The following is a 15,710-nucleotide window of genomic DNA, read 5'->3' as shown; positions in this document are numbered from 1 at the left end:
CTTTGGAATCACAGTGAAGTGCGGACACAAGGCTGATGCAATAGCCTTGTATTCAGATATTGACAAGCTTTTTGGAATTGTTAGCCAATGATGATATGACGGCCACATATAACAAATTATCATTTCCAAACTTTGAGAGAATGGTTGAAGGCAGCAAGCAGAAGCAGAGGAGAGATTTGGAGCAGCCAACAATGATCCAACACTTGATCAAAATGATAAATGAATTAAATGGCAAAAAGCCTGTTCTTATATACAACACAAATAGCCAAGTCGACCAGCAGAAGAAACCCACAACTGGTGAAAATTCCTACGACTGGGAAAAATGCCTAAAAATGTGGGAAAAATACCCATGACTAAGTAAAATACATCAGAGCATAAAAGGTGCAATAAATGGGATAAATGCTGGAGATGAACACAGTTCAACAAACTTAACTTTACATGACAGTTAAGAATATTACAAAGAAAAAATGATGGTATGTGTCCACCTATAACCTATGATCTACACATGTTACATGATGGAGTCAGCCTGTTTTCTGGCAGTTTTTAGTAGATAGCAGAACCTTAATGTAACCTTAATGTAAGGCAGGATGCACTCGTTCAGGACATCATACATCCAGAGGCTAAGTTCAAGCCTGCAGCACCAATACAAAAAGCCTGTAAGCACAAGAACACTAACATTAGTTGATGTTTGAACTGATTTTAACAAAAATGCAACATGCCCTCACTTGACAACTTCCTCGAAGTTCTGTTCAAGGGACTGAAAGGGAGAGTTACTCCACAAAATGGTAGCTGTGAATGTTGAGTTCATTCATATCACCACCAGTATTGCATTCATTGACACACCTTGGGAAAAACTTGATCCATCAACTTCACGTACAAACAACACTGCCAGGACATTACCCACCATCAATAAAGCCCATAAAATAATCCACCATGTCGTGTACCTGACAAAATTACATTAAAATCCACTTTCATGTTGGCTTTATGAAAGAGAGTTACTAACTTAATGACAGCACATAGGCACGCTCGTAAGCGTGAGTGCAAAAATCTCTCTCTCTTTGCCGCCCTTGGACCCTATTTGGCTGCTCGGCAACCCTCTGCCCGCCTTTCGCCATGCACCCTTGCCAGGCCCCAAAGGCAGAAACATAATCTTATCTCCTCCTCTCTCTCTCTCGCCATCCCACTCTCATCACATAATCCTCTGAACCCCTCTCCCTTTCTCCCCTTTTCCTCCATGCCCAATACACTTAAGATGACAAGATCCACCAAATAGGAGGGGTTGTATGCCTTCGTCAAAGGAGTAATCGAGAAGATGGAAAAACACCTCGCCGCCTCCACTGACAAGCACCCTCTCGGCACCGCGTCCAAGGAAGGGTTGAAATACATACGGGACATTCTTCTCTTACAAGAACACTAAGCCTGGGAGACGGAGGAGCTCAAGGAGCTTCACTAAGAGGAAATTGCGAAGCTCAAAGAAGAGCTTGCTGAATGCGAAGCCAGGATGGAGGAGCCGTGATAACTCCAATATTATGGAGGTCAAGGAGGAGATAACGAAGGACACGGAAGCACACATTCAAGCTACAAAGGATAAGCTCACCAAAGAGTGGGCTGAAGTGGTCAAGCAAGAGGCCACTAAGGAGTGGATAGAGGTGAAGAAGAAGCACAGGTCTACACCCTCTTCAGAGATTATCAATGAGACATTGGAGGAAGAAAAACGGAGGACTCGCATGCTTCATGTGCGAGTTATTGGCATGCCTGAGGGGAGCTCAACTAAGGCCGATGTTCTAGAGCTTTGCAAGAAGCTCAAGGTTGACAGATGTCCCTCTGCGGTTGCATGGAGAGTTGGAACGGACACTACATGACCATGCCCTCTGCTCATTCGCTTCCCGGATCTTTTGAGTCGCCAGGCATTCATGGATACCTACAGAGCATTTACCTCTTGGATGATCTTACACCCACATAGGTGGCTCATCGGAAGAGCTCCATGGAGAAAGTTATGGCTGCCTGTAAGGAGGGAAAATGGACAGTTTACCGAGATGGGTAGACTAGGATGGCATAGGGTTACAACGGATCTCACATGACGATGAAGACATCACTTGCTATGGGAGATGCCTCCTACCGCTTGGCTTGTGCCGCAGCCTATGCTACCTATAATGAGATGGCACGGTGACCTGCATTAGGAGGACTTACTACTTTTCCTTATAAGGGGGGCTCCAACACAGTCAATTATCTTATGGGATCGCCGGAACTAGCCTCGCTGATACCTGACTTTACCATCCCACCATGCCCGCTTGGTGCCAATCACAATTACCTCACCTTCACCCTTATTTGCACACCACATGCACCGCCCATCTCACACTACACCCAAATCCATTTCACCCATGATTGTGATCTTATCTATGCAAATAAGCTCTGTTGTCGTCTCTTGGATGTAGCGTCACATGCGCAGAAGCTTTGTCTTCTTTCAGCCCTAAACACCTTTCATAGGAACATAGAGATGCAAAACGCAAAGAAGAGATAGAGAGAAGAGAGAGAGGGCTGTATTTTTAGTATATTCATATGGTACAAAAGGGTACACATGCTTGGCAACGCTGGCAACCTTTTCACTGAAAACCTTGCCCTATCTCGAATTTCACTCCAAATCAGATGAACATCTGTGCATCTAATCCACTTTGTCCCCTTGCCTTCTTGCCCTATCCCTGAACACTTTCTTTGGTGTTCTTTTCCCGAGTATTGAGTCTTGCATCCTCACTCCTCCCCTTGGATGATCATCATCCCTTGGAACCATTTCCTGAAAGCCTTTCTTGGTATGCTCCAAGTGGTATCCGACTCACAGGAGTGCCATTTCCCTTGGGTCTTGTGGAACACCAGCAACCAACCTTCTAGGAACTTCCTCCATGTCTTGTGTTACGACCCTGTGTTTTTCTTTGGACAACAAGCAGATGGGCACGGGCACAGGATGGAGAGTGTGAATGGCATCCATTTGGATATCAAAAAGAAACCCATGTGGGGCAGCCCAAGTGTGAAGGTGACAAAAGAATTAAAGTTTATAGGTTTTAAAACCTTTGATGATTAAAAATAATAATAATATTTGGAAGCATGCGTTTTGCTATTTGCTTTTGGCGTTTTGGAGAAATCGAACTGAATCGCATCATCCTGGTTATAAAGCGAAGGGTGGCGCATCTCCTTGGAATACGAGTCGTTGGCACACGGCATTGAGCCAACCGGGTGCTGGTGGTCGTGGAAACAGTCAGGCGGGAGACTTTCTGCCGCGTGGAGCAAGCCACGTGCTGGTGGTGGCTGCATGTGTGGAAGTAGCCAGGCAAGGCGATGGCCTCAGGTGGAGGTGCAGTGGGGCGACGGCCTCAGGTGGTGTCGTGTGGCGTTTGGCACTTCTCTCCATGGGTGGCTAGTCGCGAGAGAACATGTGCGACTCGCATGGCTGTAGTGTTGTACGTGGACTGGCTCAGCAGGATTCGCATCCAGGCGCTACATACAGATACGTGTGGTGGAGCAGGATTTGCATCCAGGCGCTACATGCAGATACGTGTGGCTGAGCAAGATTCCTTGGGCAGAGAGCTTTAAAGGTCTCCTTGGGCTATGTTTTGGAGACATCAAGGGCTTGCCCTCTTCCCCATGTGTGTAGGCGCACACTCGCAGGTGTGTGTGTATGCCGGTGGGCGCTCGTGTGTACGCGAGGGTTGTTGGAGGAGGTACTACTGCGCTCTCGGCTACTGTTGTGGCGGCTTTGTGTGGATTGTACGGTCGAGCACAGCTACTGTTGATGCTGCTGGTGTTGTTGTACGACAGTACTGCTGTTTCAAACCATGGGGGACAAGTGGCGGTGGCCTTATTTCCCAAACCTATTTGATGCAGGAGATTAGAAATAGGCTTTCTCTCTCTCTCTCTCTCTCTCTCTCTCTCTCTCTCTCTCTCTCTCTCTTTCGTGAAATGGTGTTTTATATTATATGTAAAAATGTACATCAGCCACATGGCTCACACAGAACCTATGGCCCCAAAAAAACCCCCACAAAAGATCCTCTAAAGGATCATGACCATGCAAACCTGTACACTAATAAGAAAGCCTCCTAGCCAAATAAGCATCCCAGATAAAAGAATCAAAGATGAGCCAGCCGAGCCGCCGTAGACCATAACGAAATAACATCTGCATCCAGTAGCTGAGCTGAGAGAAGAGAAGAAAACTGCCAAAGCAGCAAACCGCGGATACGTAGAATGTGCCCATGTATTCCAGACAAGGAATCAAAGATGAACCCATTCCGTGTAGTCCAAATATGCCAAAGTCCTGTCCATCTAAGGAAATGGAATATCACAAGGTGACTCTCCGAAGTAATGACTTGAGGACAAATCCCAAATATCCACTGATGAGCCGAAACAGTAGACCTCTCTACTGCCTCCCAAATGCGAGAGACAAAAGACCAAATCTGACCGGCCACTGGACAACTCATGAACAGATGCATAACTGTTTTAGTGCATGTCGTGCAGAAGAAGCAAGAGGCCAATGTAATTTTACGACGGCTGAGCTGATCCCGTGTAGATAACCTCCCACCAACATCCTCCAAATGAAAACCTTACCTTGGTAAGGGAGTTTAGACTGCCAACCACGCATAAGAGTTTTCTGCCACTATGATTTAGACTTGTGCAATCCCCACACCTTATTGGCCTTGGCTGAAACCCAATCTTTCTCTGATACGAGCTTATGATAGACCTGGTTAGCTGAAAGTGATATCAAGTCACCAGATTTACATAGTGCCCAATCAAGCCAAGGCTGATCTGCAGATGGCCGAGGCAATGGAGTAAAAGGCTCAACTGCATGCATGATGTCAACCCATAGTGGCTGAAATGTCCGAGGAACCCTAAAGTGCTGCCGAATACGACGAAACGAATATAGCCTGTCACGACCAGGTATCACAACATCTCGGATTCTAACCAAGCCTAACCTGACCATGCCGTTGAGTCGTATGCGTGAAGCATCTCTGTCTAGCCAAACAATGACACGCGACTCCACAAATGTTTCGAACTGCAAAGAGTTCAAAAGTAGTCTTTCATGACCAGGATCCCACCGAGCCAATAGTAGAACTTCATGCCAAGAAAGGAGAATATGCGATAAAATGTGAGACGAGTGAATACGGACAGGATGAGCCGCATTCACAACGTCCCACCATGAAGCCTGCACACGTGTCCGTCCATGTGACAATCCCTCCAACTCAATCAAGTCAGGAGCCATGAATACCCAAGGCTGCTCCTGCAAACACATATCTTGAAAAAGCGCCCACCTACGCGCCACCATATGCAAGCGGACATGTAAAGCAGCCCCACCCATTCTTTTGGGCGTCGTAATGTGATTCCAAGCTATCCATGTTTGACCCATAATATTTCCTTGCCTCTTCCACAGCATAAACAACCAAACGGAGAAGAGATTTGTGCGTCCAAGGTAGCAAAGGCAAAAAATAGGAAATCATGCTAAGCATAATAACCTGAGCTACCTTAACCCTCACGTGCATAGGCCATCCTTGAGCTTTCCAATACACAAATTTATCCGAGATCCGAGCAGAAATCCAAGCAAGAAGCGCTTGGGGGTCCACATCCACACCCACCGGATACCCAAGATGACGAACAATGTCTCCTGTATGCACCACACGGCCTTGCCACCCTAATGCCTCATCAAATTCCGTGCATACAATGAGGGCTGATTTTGTTGAATTTATTTTCAGCCCAGAAGCCAATGCAAAATTATTCCAAGCTTCCATTGCTCGATCTATATTGGCTTTTTCGGCCCTGAGAAACATAAAAGTGTCATCCGCAAGGGCTTGAGCAACCAATTGCTTGCCATGAGGGAGATGCAAACCAACCACTTCACCATGCGATGCCATAGCATCTAGGCGAGATAACATAGGATGAGTGGCAATGGCAAAGAAAAGAGGGCTAAGAGGACAGCCCTGCCGGAGAGAACGGGGCTCTGCAAGCTGATTGGCATATTTTTCGAAAAAACTCATTTGTCAAACCATCCCAACTAGGGCTCTTTCCCATGGGAAGTTTGGAGAGAACAGCTTCCACTTCCCCTTGAGTGTAGCAGGAGCATCAAGCTGAACCACCACATCAGGGTCAACTTGATATCGTACTTCAGCAAACAATGACTCCCTTGCAGCCAGGACAGCCGGCGAGACATCCTCTCGAGGAGCAAGCAAATCTTCATAAAACCCGATGCAATGCTGAATAACCTCAAAAGGTTGAGTAACAAGGTTGCCTTGGGCATCCATCAACCTAACAATATTCGTCCCAACAAGCCTTTATATGCATCCACAGGATGATAGACCATTTCAAACACAAGCGGCCAATGATCCAAGAAAACCTGTTGCTGATCAACCATCATAGTAAGAACCTCTGGCAAAAAGAGATCTTGATGTAAAATATACATCCTATCCAATCTAGCATAAGTGCCCCGAAACTGTTGTGAGGCATAAGTGTAACCCCTTTCATCTGGATGCAACCAAGACCACATGTCTTGTTTTAGCGACCTTGCTGCAAAAGCTTCCCACGCCATTCTCTCCGGGCAATCCATTACAGAATGAGGTGACGTGGCTTGCTCCCTGGAGACACACATATTAAAGTCTCCCATCACAAAGCCAGGATGAGAGATTGAAAGAGCACACAAGTCATTCCACAGCAAGCGGCGTGCACGAGCATTATTTGGAGCATACACCCCTAACAACCATAAAGGCGTATCATCCCAAACAATCTGTATCACTAGAAATCTTCCATGAACATCTTGAATCACAAGAGAAGGCTAAAACTGCGAACGAACAGCAAACATAACACCTGACTGCGAAGCAGGATGTCCGCTGTACCCCTTATATACATAGGCTTTGCCACCCAACTTATGCTGCTTATGTTCAACTGCACACAAAACATCCCAACCATGACAAAAAGTTGTACGCCAAAGCCTGAACTGCTTTTGGCGCGAAGAAATACCCTTTACATTCCATTGTACAATTTTCATAAGCCTTCCCAAAAAAGGAATCAACAAGGCCGTGTACTAGGCCCAGGACAATCTTCTCTCTCTCTCTTGGCCACATATTGGCCAAACTATGCGGGGCAGTTTTGGAGGCAAAGCTAAGCACTCACACAGAGGTTGGGGGATTGAGAGCAGCAGGCCAGGCAGGCTTCCGTCGAGCCTTCTCGACCATCGACCACATTTTTACATTGAGGTGCGTGATTGATCAGGCCAAGGCACGGAGGCAACAGCTCTATTGTTGCTTTGTGGATTTCCGCAAGGCATTTGATACTGTGCCCAGAGAGCGCCTCTTTCGGCGACTACAGACACTCCTTCAGACATGATGTGGGGCATATACAAGCTATATGAGCAGGTCTTTGGGAGAGTCCGATGCCCAGGAGGCTTGTCCGACACAGTTGCTAGCACCATTGGTGTGAAGCAGGGGTGCCCGCTCTCCCCCACGCTCTTTGGGCTCTATATTGATGAGGTGGTCGATTACATCACACAGGGAGGAGGCTCTGGGGTTGAGCTATCAGGTATTACTGTCCATGTTATGCTTTATGCTGATGACATCATCTTGGTATCCGACACGCAGGTTGGGCTTCAAAGACACCTTGTGGCTCTTGATGACTTCTGCACACAGCAGGGGCTCACAGTGAACCTTGGGAAAACCAAGGTTATGATCTTCCACACCTCACCCGCAGTCAGGAGCCACACTACTCTCACATTAGCAAGAGGGCGGGTCGAGGTGGTGAGCTCTTATGTTTACCTTGGCATCACATTTACTAGCTCAGCTGGACGCTTCTCCATGGCTCAGGGAGTCCGAGACAGAGTGACCCGGGGGTATGCAGCTCTTGCTGGCCTTGAGCGTCAGTGTCATCAGGCACATTTTCAAGAACCCCGTACGAAAGGGTGGCTCTTTGATACATTAGTGACACCAGCCTTGATGTATGCAGCAGCGGTTTGGGCACCAGGGCTTGCAGCCTCCACATGGGTACAGCTGGAGAGACCACAAATCTTGATGCTCTCGAGGATGATACGCAGCAAACCATCCATCCCGCACGACATTGTTCGAGCTGAGTTTGCTGCACCACCTATGGCAGTGGAGGCATTGTTCCAGACGATCTCCTTTATATACAGGATGAGGGAGATGCCCACGGAGAGATTATCCCGCCGAGCTTTTGAGGCATCCAGACAGATGGCCGAGGCTGGACACACTGGATCTTGGTATGCACAGATGCTACAGTGGTTCTCACATCATGGGATAGACATTGAGCGGTTGCCACCTTTTCAGTATGATCAGTCTGCTCCACGGGGTTACCTCTCTCTCAATGAGAGGAACAGAGTGATGAGACAGGACATATGGCAGCACTACATACAGGAGACATGGACAGCACCAGAGAGTCCACTACCACCGAAGATGCTGTATTACAGAGACCACTTTATGAGCATCTCAGGGGATGGGTTTATACATCGACCGCGGTACATGGATGTATACATGCCACACAGCTCTCGCGTTGCTATTGGCCAGCTACGAGTCTCATCACATCAGCTAGAGATAGAGGCTGGGAGAGCGGCACGGGTTCCCAGAGCTGATATGCAGATTGTGCCGCGAGGAGGTGGAGACTGAGGATCACTCGGGGGTCAGAGATAGATATGCAGGATTGTTTGAGGAGCACTCTTCACTACATCAGTTGATGGAGGCCTCGGACCAGCAACGACAGCTTGGCAAACTACTACTAGAGCTTCATAGTTCTCGAGAGAGACTCCTCCAGACACCCGCTCCCACTAGGGGTGGGAGACAGTCCCAGCTCACAGATTTCTTCCAGAGAGCTACGCCAGTGCCAGCTGATGTACCACGTGGGGTGACCGCACAAAGAGCAGAGGAATTGAGAGCCAGGAGGAGACCTAGACAGACTGGACATAGAGCACCCCGACTCCGACACCGAGACATAGCAGCTATCCGAATGAGACACCAGGAGAGGCTAGCTCGCTTTCATTCAGACTCAGGGTACATGCTCACGCCATTCATAGCCTCAGCATCGGCGATGTATGCTATCTTATATCCCTCTTATGGCACTGGATGGAGTTAGACATAGATCTGCATAGCATGCTTGTACTACCCCTTCAGCATATAGAGATGCATCTTGCCTTAGCACTCCATCCACATCCCCAGCCCCCCTTATATTGTTTGTATATGGGCTCCACCGATCCATGATGATTCACAGTTGTATCCACACACATGCACACTTTTTCTTTTCTTTCTTTTCTTCCGATGACCGGAAGAACATAGTTGTATTATTTTTTGTCTCATAGGCCGACTTTGGCCTCTCGTAGACGTTAATATCTCTCTCTCTCTCTCTCTCTCTCTCTCTCTCTCTCTCTCTCTCTCATCATGGATTGTAGGCTCTGTTTATGAGATTGGGATACAGAGGATCCAGTTAAGATGCACGCGATGATGTTCATGGAAGAGATGCGTTGTTCCTCTTCGTCTTGGAATTATGTATTCAGGGATTGCTTGACACGTCCTCTATCTTTCTCTCTCTGGATTATGGTATGCTGTGATTGGATGGTATATCTGTGGGTTTCTCATGGAAACAGGACATTGGTTTTCGAGATGAAACAAGACATTGGTTTCGAGGAAACAGGCCTATGGTTTAAGAGATACAGGTCTTTGGTTTAAGGGATACAGGTCTTTGATTTCATGTGGAAAGCATGTCTTTGGATTCATGTGAACAAGTTGTAGTTTTCTCGAGGTTACATGCAAGCTTCGACTTTAGGGAAGGACATATGGTTTGGTACAGCCCTACTACTGTTTGGGAAAGGGTTTGAGGGATCCATGGTAGAGATGGAGAAGACCTTTTCAAGCAGGGAGGTGTTGTACAGGTATGCCTTCTCTATGGTATGCTGTGCCGTAATAACGAGAGTTCTCATTTGGAAATCCTGGGTGAAACTGTAAGGGATCCTATTGGTGGAGGATTCTACAAGTTGTACTTTGTACTCAAATTTGATCAAGTAGAACCCCAAGGGGCGCCACTGCGTTTTAGGGCCAATCGGTATCTGTGTATTGTTTGCAGGAGCACTCTAGCTCCCCCTGTTTATTTTCCTTTTCCAGGTCCTCAAAGGTGTTGAAGTGTTTTGTGGCGAGTGTTCGTTTCACTGCTTGTCAGATTTTTGAAGGCCGGTTTCATGGTTCCATTGCCGGGATATCGTCGACTTTCTCAAGGAGGTGAGCCTGTGGTTCTCACATCAAAAGCTTCAACATGTGGAAAGTGAAAAGGAAGTGCAGGATTGTGTGTCTTTGCCTATATGAGGTGAAGAGCAAAAGCTAAAGATGAAGCCCAAGAGAAAAGACACCAAGGACACGAAGTAGTTGGCCAGGAACAAGAAGCAATTGAAGTGCTATGGTGCAAAACATGGGTTAAAGGCTATGGCTTTCGACACTTTGTCACCAATGGTATCTTCACAGAGGCTTCATGGGGTTCGGAAGGCAGCTTCTTTCTATGTTTAGCAGTGGTGATCTACTATGCTTCATTAGGGACTTGTGCTTAGCACTTGGGTCGAGTGCAAGCAGGTTTTGGGTGCTTGTGGATGTATCTGATGAGGCTCGGACGGAAGCGGAGGAACTTGATGAGGTTCTTATTCCCAAGCAGATACTGGCACATAAGGAAAGAAAGGTACAAGGTAAAGTTTCCCGTCGCTATCTTGTGAAGTTCAAGAACTGTTCACCAATGGATGCGAAGTGGATGGAGGATATGGTTTGGTTGAGCTCAAAGTCTGCGGCAACCTAAGCTAACACTTCGAGACTCTATGAAGGGCATAAGTGTTGCGAGCAGTCCTAGAGTTGGTTTGGTTCATGATCGAACTCTATTTGTGCATGTATGCATACACTTTTTGAGGTATTATTGTAATCTGGTGCCATTGGATCCTGGTACCATTGAAAATACATTGGGTAATACTCTGGATTGTGTCGTGTGATGCATGTCTATTGGTATGATACATCAAGTACTTTATTATGTGACTCCTGTGGGATAGCCATGAGACATATGTGGGAAGTACTTCGTGGATTATAGTTTAGATGCATTGAGTGCTTTCATATGCTCATGTTGTACCTTCAATCGTGAGTCCTGCGGGATGCCCATGGACGTAAGGCTTGCGAGCAGCCCTGAGACTGTTATTTTGGAGTAGGTAGAGCATCTTGAGGAGCATATTGTTTGCGAATGCATATATGTGTCATGCATATGTGTGTCATATGTAGAATGATGCATGGTTTTGTTTTTGGTTAACACAAGTTACGTGTTTCCACTTGGTTTTAGACTTTTGCTGCAAGTTCTAAAGGAACAAGCAAGAGTTGTTTGTCACTCTGATCTGACAGTGCGGCTATTTTGTCCAGGATGATTGTTTCATCACCCAGATGCACTGGAGGGACATTGCTTTTGTCATATGGGGAATCTTTGCTCATACGATGCCTTACTGTGTTATTGAGTGCAATCGAGGACGCTTGCTATTTTTCAAGAGGGGGTATGTTACGACCCTATGTTTTTCTCTGGACAACAAGCACGTGGGCACGGGCACGGGATGGACCGTGTGAATGAAATCCATTTGGATATCAAAAAGAAACCCATGTGGGGCAGCCCAACTGTGAAGGGGACAAAAGAATTAAAGTTTATAGGTTTTAAAACCTTTGATGATTAAAAATAATAATAATATTTGGAAGCATGCGTTTTGCTATTTGCTTTTGGCGTTTTGGAGAAATCGAACTGAATCGCATCATCCTGGTTATAAAGCGAAGGGTGGCGCATCTCCTTGGAATACGAGTCGTTGGCACACGGCATCGAGCCAACCGGGTGCTGGTGGTCGTGGAAGCAGTCAGGCGGGAGACTTTCTGCCGCGTGGAGCAAGCCACGTGCTGGTGGCGGCTGCATGTGTGGAAGTAGCCAGGCAGGGCGATGGCCTCAGGTGGAGGTGCAAGCGGGCCGACGGCCTTAGGTGGTGTCGTGTGGCATTTGGCACTTCTCTCCATGGGTGGCTAGTCGCCAGAGAACACATGCGACTCGCATGGCTGTAGTGTTGTACGTGGACTGGCTCAGCAGGATTCGCATCCAGGCGCTACATACAGATACGTGTGGTGGAGCAGGATTCGCATCCAAGCGCTACATGCAGATACGTGTGGCTGAGCAGGATTCCTCGGGCAGAGAGCTTTAAAGGTTTCCTTGGGCTATGTTTTGGAGACATCAGGGGCTTGCCCTCTTCCCCATGTGTGTAGGCGCACACTCGCAGGTGTGTGTGTATGCCGGTGGGCGCTCGTGTGTACGCGAGGGTTGTTCAAGGAGGTACTACTGCTCTCGGCTACTGTTGTGGTGGCTTTGTGTGGATTGTACGGCCGAGCACGGCTACTGTTGATGCTCCTGCTACTGTTGTACGATAGTACTGCTGTTTCAAACCATGAGGGATAGGTGGCGTTGGCCTTATTCCCCAAACCTATTTGATGCAGGAGATTAGAGATAGGCTCTCTCTCTCTCTCTTTTTTTTTTCAGTTTTATGCCTCTTTGGCATCGATACCCAGAGTGGAATGTAAATGGATGTACCTGATCTGTCCCATAGGTCGGATTCGGCCTCCCGTGGACGTTAATATAACTTTCTTTCTTTCTTTTTCTTTCTCTCTCCATGCATATAGCTTTGCATTCTCCTAGTAATAGAGCTCCATCCCCTGCACACCCAGATTCAGCTTTTTTATTCAGTACTTTTTCATTTTGTTGGGATGACAGAGGATACCCCATACAGGTACTCCGATTTGTCTCATAGGCCGAGTTCGGTCTTTTGGAAGACGTTAATAAAATCTTTCTTTCTTTCTTTCTTTCTTTCTCTCTCTCTCTCTCATCATGGATTGCAGGCTCTGTTTAAGAGATTGGGACACAGAGGATCCAGTTAAGATGCACAGGATGATGTTCATGAAAGAGATGTGTTGTTCCTCTTCGTCTTGGAATTATGTGTATTCAAGGATTGCTTGGCACGTCCTCTATCTTTCTCTCTCTGGATTATGGTATGCTGTGATTGGATGGTATATCTGTGGGTTTCTCATGGAAACAGGACATTGGTTTTCGAGATGAAACAAGACATTGGTTTCGAGGAAATAGGCCTATGGTTTAAGAGATACAGGTCTTTGGTTCAAGGGATACAGGTCTTTGATTTCATGTGGAAAGCATGTCTTTGGATTCATGTGAACAAGTTGTAGTTTTCTCGAGGTTACATGCAAGCTTCGACTTTAGGGAAGGACATATGGTTTGGTACAGCCCTACTACTGTTTGGGAAAGGGTTTGAGGGATCCATGGTAGAGATGGAGAAGACCTTTTCAAGCAGGGAGGTGTTGTACAGGTATGCCTTCTCTATGGTATGCTGTGCCGTAATAACGAGAGTTCTCATTTGGAAATCCTGGGTGAAACTGTAAGGGATCCTATTGGTGGAGGATTCTACAAGTTGTACTTTGTACTCAAATTTGATCAAGTAAAGAAATACCGCAAGGGGCGCCATTGTGTTTTGGCGCCAATCGGTGTTTGTGTATTGTTTGCAGGAGCACTCTAGCTCCCCTTGTTTGTTTTCATTTTCCAGGTCCTCAAAGGTGTGCGAGTGTTCGTTTCACCGCCCGTCAGGTGTTGTACAGGTATGCCTTCTCTATGGTATGCTATGCCGTAATAACGAGAGTTCTCATTTGGAAGTCTTGGGTGAAACTGTAAGGGATCCTATTGGTGGAGGATTCTACAAGTTGTACTTTGTACTCAAATTTGATCAAGTAAAGAAATACCGCAAGGGGCGCCATTGTGTTTTGGCGCCAATCGGTGTTTGTGTATTGTTTGCAGGAGCACTCTAGCTCCCCTTGTTTGTTTTCATTTTCCAGGTCCTCAAAGGTGTGCGAGTGTTCGTTTCACCGCCCGTCAAATTTCTGAAGGCCGGTTTCATCTTGTGTTACTCTCCGTGGACGGTGCACCTTCATCTGGGACACCATCAGTGTTTAGCATTGCTGAACCTAAAGCTCTGTGTCTTCTTTCAGCCGTAAACACCTTTCATAGGAACACATAGATGCAAAATGCAAAAAAGAGATGGAGAGGAGAGAGAGAGAGAGAGAGAGAGAGAGCTGAATTTTCAATATATTCATATGGTACAAAAAGGTACACATTCTTGGCAGCCCTAGGCATGCCCATAAAAAGGTGGAGAACTTGTCCTCCATCTTTCCTTATCATCTCGTGTTTTTATCTCAATACTATGTATCTTATAACCTTTCTTCTTTCCCCACAGAAATGAGCACATTGTCATTAATAGCATGAGGACTTATAGTAACTCTTTCTAAGTGGAAACTCTGACGAGGCATGGCATAGGATCCAGAAATGAAGCTTACCCATACCATCACAGACCCACACATTTGGCACTCATATGCACACTCATTATAACACATACCTCACCAACCTCCCCTCCCACATCCACCTTCTTCACAGGAGACATGGTGGTGAAGGCTATAAGTGGGCTTCAGAACGGCTGGTCATAGGATCACGAGGGGCTTATAGCTCGGCACCTCTCTTATGTAGGCGACACTCTCGCACCCATCCTAGCCCATATGTTTAATAGGGGCTCCCAGGGGGCTTTCGCCCCACCTGGTCATCACACACTATTACACCTATCCATTAGGCAAGAGACCCCATGGATCCTAATAACTATAGAACCATCATTATCGGCCAAATCTTGGCCAAGCTCTATGGATCTATACTTGAGTCTGAGCTCAACACACTATGAGAGAGAGAGGGTTATAGGGCACCAGGGCAGGCAAGATTCAGGAGGACCTTCTCCACGTTGGATCTCAGCACCCAATTACCGAGAGAAGCTTGTGGTACTCTTTGGGCAGGCTTGAGAATCAAACTCAGGCTGCATAGCTAGGTACGACTGCCAACGAGAAGCCGTGGTGCCATCAAGCAAAATACACATATGCACTGCATATAATGCAAAGGGGCTCTACAGTAAAACACTCCATCATGGGCTTCTGAGTTGAACTTAACCTTGGTGTGGTTGTTTATGTCGATAATCTGCCCCTTCACCAACCAAAGTGGTCACATGTCCTCTTATGGATTTGCTGCCAACTATATTGCAGACCAGCATCTTGGCTTTGGAAGAAGTCACCGAGGTGGATAAGAGTAGGAGGTCAGCTTTCGTAGATGAAGGTTGAAAGTGGGCCTGGTTGGGGAAGATGGAGTAGCTGCCATGTAGTCCTCCACATGGCCCTCATCTCACATGCCATCTAGATAGGTAAGAAGATACCCTCCCCCTATGGCTGGTCCACCCCTCCATCTTCTATACCTATTCCATTACTTGGTCCTCTTCTTTATGGGGTCTTTAATGTGCAAACACCTGCACCTTGCCCACCGATGTGCACGATGCCTCCGTCTTCTTCTAGTGTATTAGGATATCCTTAGTCTAGTCCTATGGTTCCCCAGTCAGTGGGTGTTGATGCCGAAGCTGTTCAAGATAAACATGAAAATCGGGCTCAAGGCTTTGCCCCTGTGGCAAACTTGAATCCTGTTTTAACTGAGTAACTGAAGGCAAAGATCATAAAACATGTAAGGTGTTTTGTTATCTATCTTATCCATCTATTACCCACGCTGTCTCCTGTAACTTGGTTGAACACAATGCTAATCAATAAACTTAAATACAC

The 15,710-nt window shown here is 46.8% G+C and overlaps 1 protein-coding gene across 21 annotated transcripts in view; it reads right to left on the bottom strand.

The window, feature by feature from the left end:
• Positions 1 to 203: 203 nt before the first annotated feature.
• Positions 204 to 15,710, bottom strand: part of LOC147635085 (kinesin-like protein KIN-4A) — a 75,855-nt gene continuing 60,348 nt past the window's right edge. For 8 of the 21 annotated variants that reach the window (XM_086804369.1, XM_086804355.1, XM_086804363.1 and 5 more), the window contains 2 exons: positions 844 to 944; positions 204 to 654 (listed from right to left, as the gene is read on the bottom strand). The gene's annotated coding sequence lies outside the window, so the exon portion shown is untranslated. Of the gene's footprint in view, positions 655 to 725; positions 945 to 15,710 lie in introns of all 21 variants that reach the window. The other 13 variants (XM_086804370.1, XM_086804360.1, XM_086804372.1 and 10 more) reach the window with 7 other exon arrangements.

The sequence above is a fragment of the Cibotium barometz genome, chromosome 10 (genome assembly GCF_041138505.1).
Source record: "Cibotium barometz isolate CiBa-2024 chromosome 10, ASM4113850v1, whole genome shotgun sequence".
NCBI classification, from domain to species: domain Eukaryota; kingdom Viridiplantae; phylum Streptophyta; class Polypodiopsida; order Cyatheales; family Cibotiaceae; genus Cibotium; species Cibotium barometz.
This window is presented reverse-complemented; position numbering and strand designations above follow the sequence as displayed.